The following is a 6,162-nucleotide window of genomic DNA, read 5'->3' as shown; positions in this document are numbered from 1 at the left end:
AAAATGCTATATCCAGAAAAATGTCCTCCAAAAATAATGGAGAAATTAAGATATTTCCAGATTAACAAAAGTTCAGGGAGCTTGTTACCACTAGACTCGGTCTACGAGAACTACTAACAGAAGTCAGTCAAGGTGAAATGAAAGAACCCCAGTCGATAACAGAAACCCATATAAAGAAATAAATATCTCCAGCAAGTGTAAAATATGGACAAATATAAAAACCAATATTATTGCATTTTGGTTTGTATCTCCACTTTAATTTTCTACAGGATTTAAAAAACAAAGACATAAAAAATAATTATAAATCTATGCTGTTTGGCACACAATGAATAATGATGTAATTTGTGATATCAATAGCAGAGTGGGAGACAGAGTTATATAAGAGCAGATTTGTGTAGTTAAGTTGATAGGGGCACCTGGGTGGTTCAGATGGTTAAGCATCCAACTCTTGATTTCAGCTCAGGTCATGATCTCAGGGTCATGAGATTGAGCCCTGCATCAGGCTCTATGCTGAGCATGGAGTCTGCTTAAGAGTCTCTCCTACCCCCTTCCACCCCTTGGCCCCACTCAGGCACTCTCTCTCTTTAAAAAAAAAAATTAAATTAAAAGGCTTCTCTCCCTTTAAAAAAATAAAGTTAAGTTGATATCAATTCAAATTAGATTGTTATTTGTTAGATTGTTTAGGTTGCTATATATGATGCTTATAGTTACCATAAAAATAATATCTTTTGGAGGAAATGAGAAGGAGATCTAAAGCCACTACAAATAAAACAACACAAAAGATAACAGTAATGGAGGAAATAAGGGACAAAAAAAAAATGTAAGACATACAGAAAGGAAATAGCAAAATGGTAGAAGTAAATTATTCCTTATCAGTAATTATTTTAAATGTAAATAAATTACAAATTACAATAAAAGTAAAGGGAAGAATAAATCTGAAAAACACCATGATCTCCTGGCTGTGCAAGATAGGTTCAACATTTAAAAATTAATTGATGGGGAGATCCCTTGGTGGCTCAGCAGTTTAGTCCTGCCTTCAGCCCAGGGAGTGAGCCTGGTGTCTAGGGATCGAGTCCCACATCAGGCTCCCTGCATGGAGCCTGCTTCTCCCTCTGCCTGTGTCTCTGCTTCTGTGTGTGTGTGTGTGTGTGTGTGTGTGTGTCTCATGAATAAATAAATAAAATCTTAAAAATAATAATAAAATTAAAATTAATTGATGGAACCCATCACATCACAGGGAAAAACAAAAATCACGTGATTCTACTAATGGATTTAGAAAAAGCACTTGACCAAAAGTAACTCCAATTCATTATTAAAACTCAAAGCAAACTAAGAATAGAGAATTTCATTTACTAAATAAAGAACATCTACAAAAAGCCTATAGTTAATATCATGCTTATTGGTAAAAACAAAACAAAACAAAAAACTGGAAACTTTCCCCACTAAGATCAGGAACAAACATGAATATCCCCTTATCACTACTTTTCAACATTTACCTGGAAATCCTACCTGATGCAATAAGACAGAAAATGAAATTAAAGATATACATATTGAAAAGGAAGATATAAAACTATCTTTGCAGGGACACCTGTGTGGCTCAGTGGTTAAGCATCTGCTTTTAGCCTGGGGTGTGATCCTGGAGTCCCGGGATCGAGTCCCATATCAGGCTCCCTGCATGGAGCCTGCTTCTCCCTCTACCTATGTCTCTGCTTCCCTCTTTCTCTCTATGTCTCTCATGAATAAATAAATAAAATCTTTTAAAAAAAAATAAAAAAATAAAACTATCTTTGCAGCTGAGATAATAATAATCTATTAGAAAATCAGGAAGACTTAACCAAAAAAAAAGGTGGGGGGGGCCTACAAGTGATTATAGCCAGGTTGCAGGATACAAGGTTAATATATAAAAATCAGGACACCTGGGTGGCTCAGTAGTTGAGCATCTGCCTTTGGCTCGGGTGTGATCTTGCGGTCCCAGGATTGAGTCCTGCATCAGCCTCTCTATAGGGAGCCTGCTTCTCCCTCTGCCTATGTCTCTGCCTCTCTCTGTGTGTCTCTCATGAATAAATAAAAATCTTAAAAAAAAAAGTCAATCATTTTCCTATATACCAGCAATGAACAAGTAGAATATGAAATTTATTTTTTATTTTTATTTTTCTGAAATTTATTTTTTTAAAGATTTTATTTATTTATTCATGAGAGACACAGAGAGACAGGCAGAGACACAGGCAGAGGGAAAAGCAGGCTCCATGCAGGAAGTCCGATATGGGGCTTAATCCCAGAACTCTGGGATCACGACCTGAGCCAAAGGCAGACGCTCAACCACTGAGCCACCCAGGTGTCCTTGGAATATGAAATGTAAAATATAATACCATTTACATTAGCACTTCCAAAAACAAAATAGTAGAAATCTAACAAAATATGTACAAAATCTCTATGAGAAAAACTATAAGATCTGACTAAAGAAATCAAAGAACTGGGCAGCCTGGGTGGCTCAGCGGTTTAGCGCTGCCTTTGGCCCAGGGTGTAATCCTGGGAACCTGGGATCGAGTTCTTTCTGCAGAACCTGTCTTTCAGCCTCTCTCTCTCTCTCTCTCTCTGTCTCTCATGAACAAGTAAATAAAATCTTTTTCAAAAAATCAAAGAACTAGCTTGATCCCATGTTAATGATAAAAAGATTAATATTGTCAGGATATCAGTTCTTCCCCAAATGATCTATAGATTCAATGTAATCCCAAGGAAAATCCCATCAAGTTATTTTGTGGTTATCGACAAAATGATTCTAAAGCTTATATGGAGAGGCCAAAGAAGCAGAATAGCCAACATAGTATTGAAGGAGAACACCCAAATCAGAAGGCTGATGTACCCAACTTCAAGACTTACTATAAAGCTATAGTAATCAAGACAGTATAGAACTGGTGAAAAACTAGACAAATCAGTGGAACAGAATAGAGACTCCAGAAATAGACTTATGCAAATATAGGCAACTGATCTTCGATAAAGGAACAAAGGCAACACAATAAAGAGTCTTTCCAATAAATAGTGCTGAAACAACTGGATATTTATATTTATATAATAAACATATATACACACACATACACCTTTCATAAAAATTAACTGAAAACGATTTATAGACCTAAATGTAAGCTGCAAAATGATAAAAATCCTAGAATATAATATAGGAGAAAACCTAGATGACCCTAAATATGGTGATTACTTTTTAGTTACAATACCAAACACATGATCCATGAAAGAAACAAATCAGTAAACTGGACTTCGTTAAAACAAAAATTTCTATTCTGCAAAAGAATAGAATGTATTGGATTCTCATTCAAGAGAAGACAAACCATAGAGAGGGAGGAATTATTTGCAAAAGACAATATCTGATAATGAACTGTTATTCATAAAGTACTTTTAAAAACTTTTAAAACTCAAAAATAAGAAAATGAACAACCTGGGGACGCCTGAGTGGCTCAGCGGTTGAGCGCCACCTTCAGCCCGGGGTGTGATCCTGGAGACCTGGGATCAAGTCGGGCTCCCCGCAGGGAGCCTGCTTCTCTCTCTGCCTGTGTCTCTGCCTCTCTCCCTGTCTCTCATGAATAAATAAAACCTTAAAAAAAAAAAAGAAAATGGACAAGCTGGTTAATAATGAACAAATGATCTGTACATATATCACACCAAAGTAGATGCCAAGCAAATATGAAAAGACGCTTAGAATCATATGTCAATAGGAATTTGCAAATTAAAACTACAAGGAGATACCACTACACATCTACTATACAGTGAATATCTAAAACACGTCACCAAATGCTGGTGAAGATGTGTAGTAACTTTCATTGGACCTTATTGATAACTGATAGGAATGCAAAATGGTCCAGCCACTTTGGAAGACAGTTTGGGAATTTCTTACAAAACTAAACATACTCTTACCAAACAAATCAGCAATTCTCCTTGGCATTTAGCCAAAGGAGTTAAAAACTTATGTTCACATAAAACCTGCAAATGAATATTTACTATTGTTTTACTCATAATTGAAAAAGCTTGGAAGCAAACAAGATGTCCTTCAGTAGATGAATATTTAAATAAATTATGGTATATCCAGATAATGAAATATTTTTCAGTGCTAAAAAGCAAAGGAATGTTATTTAGAATTATGAAAAGACAACGGGGAAACTTTAAATGCATATTACTATATAAAAGAGAGCAATGGGAAAAGGCTACATACTGTATGATTTCAACTATATGATATTCTGGAAAAGGCAAAACTATGGAAACAATGATGGTTAATGTTCTTTGTCAACTTGGCCGGGCTATGGAGTACTATTCTTAAATAATATCTCTGAGTGTCTTTGAGGATGTTTCCAGATGAGATTAGCATTTGAATCGGTGGACTTACTAGATTGCCTTACCCAATGGGAGCTGGTATCATCTAATACATAGAAGGATTGAATAGAACAAAATGCAGAGGAGGTACCTGGGTGGCTCAATTATCTGCCTTGGAAATAAGTGGCACATCAGGCATCCTGCTCATAGGGAAATCCGCTTCTCCCTCTCCCTCTGCCCCACCCCTCTCAAATCTTAAAAAAAAAAAAAAAAATTAAAAAAATTTAAAAATGCAGACGAAGGGAGAATTGCCTGCAGCAATTGTTGCTGTGGTCTTCTTATGGCGAATGTCCATGTCCCTCATTTCTTCCACATTTACTAGTTGGAATTCTTCTGTAAGAGTTGCTCCTTCTGGGCAGCCTGGGTGGCTCAGCAGTTTAGCGCCTCCATCAGCCCAGGGTGTGATCTAGAGACCTGGGATCAAATCCCACGTCTAACTCCCTGCATGGAGCCTGCTTCTCCCTCTGCCTGTGTCTATGCCTCTCTCTCAATCTGGTCTCTCATGAATAAATAAATAAAATCTTTAAAAAAAAAAGAGTTGCCCCTTCTACCTCATTTATCTATTCATTATTTATATCAATACAGACTGTATAGCCTGGAGGATATTTTTATTATTTTGTATTATTTGGGTTTGTGATGTGAAAGCCAAAACCTCAACCCTGAAAATGGAGGGAAAGTCTGAATATTATCAGAATCTACGTTAGGGTAACAGAAACCTACTTTGATGACTTAATCCAAAGGATTGGAGGAAGACACAGACTTGGCAAACCTGGAAATCTAGCCTGGAAAGAGGTAGGTCCCAAGGCTTCCCAAGGACAGGAAGCCTACAGCAGTGGCTGCCAGCCAGGACTGATCTTCTCAGAGGGGTCTTGCGCTGGTGGGGACCAGTCCTTCTGTTTTCAGCCCCTCCCTCACTCCCACCAGGATTCAAATCCAGTGGAAGTGCCTGTCCCTTGGCTGGAAGAGGAAAGGGGCTGATGATATTAATACCAGATTGTTTCCCTGAGAAAGACAGGAAATAGATGGCAGGTAGCCAGAAACCACTCACCTTTCAATTCCTTGTAGATTAGCCCTTCTTCATGTGCCTCAGAAACAAAGATTTAAGCCATGTCTCTCCCTCTCCAAACCGCTCCCCAATCCAGACCAGCTGCCCCACTCAGCAACATCCCTACCAGCAACCGCACTCAAAGTAAGCTCAGGATCTCTGACACCATCACAAGGTTTGAGGAAAACAACAAAGATCACTGCTCATGATACGATGTGGTGTATTAGAAAGGGAAGTGATCCAGTGCCTGGGTCACCATTCTGGTCCCTAGTCCTTGAACAAATGTCTTCTCTTCTCTGGAAGGAGCTTTGCTCCTTCTACTGTGAAGTGGGTATGGTGCCCTTTATAATCTCTAAGGCCTCCTGAGAGGCTAAAAAGCCTATAATTAAGATTTTAGAGTTCAAATACACCAGAGAAAGACCAATAATGAGAATCATATTGTATGATGGGCCCCTGGGTGGCTCAGTTGGTTGAGCGTCTGCCTTCAGCTCAGGTCTTGATCCCCGGGAGTCCTGGAATTGAGTCCCAGGATGAAGTCCGGCATCAGGCTCCCTTCCCAGTTGGGGAGTTTGTTCTCCCTCTGACCCCCCACTCTCTTGTGTGCTCTCTCAAATAAAAAATAAAATCTTAAAAAAAAATATGTCGTACAAGAAAATGTTGAAGAAACGGAGCCTTCTAAGAACCTGTAAAACAGAAAATTAGACATTGCATAACATCATAGATTCTTTTATTTTTTT

The sequence above is a fragment of the Canis lupus genome, chromosome 25 (assembly GCF_003254725.2).
Source record: "Canis lupus dingo isolate Sandy chromosome 25, ASM325472v2, whole genome shotgun sequence".
Lineage (NCBI taxonomy): Eukaryota > Metazoa > Chordata > Mammalia > Carnivora > Canidae > Canis > Canis lupus.
Note: the sequence above shows the minus strand (reverse complement) of the source record.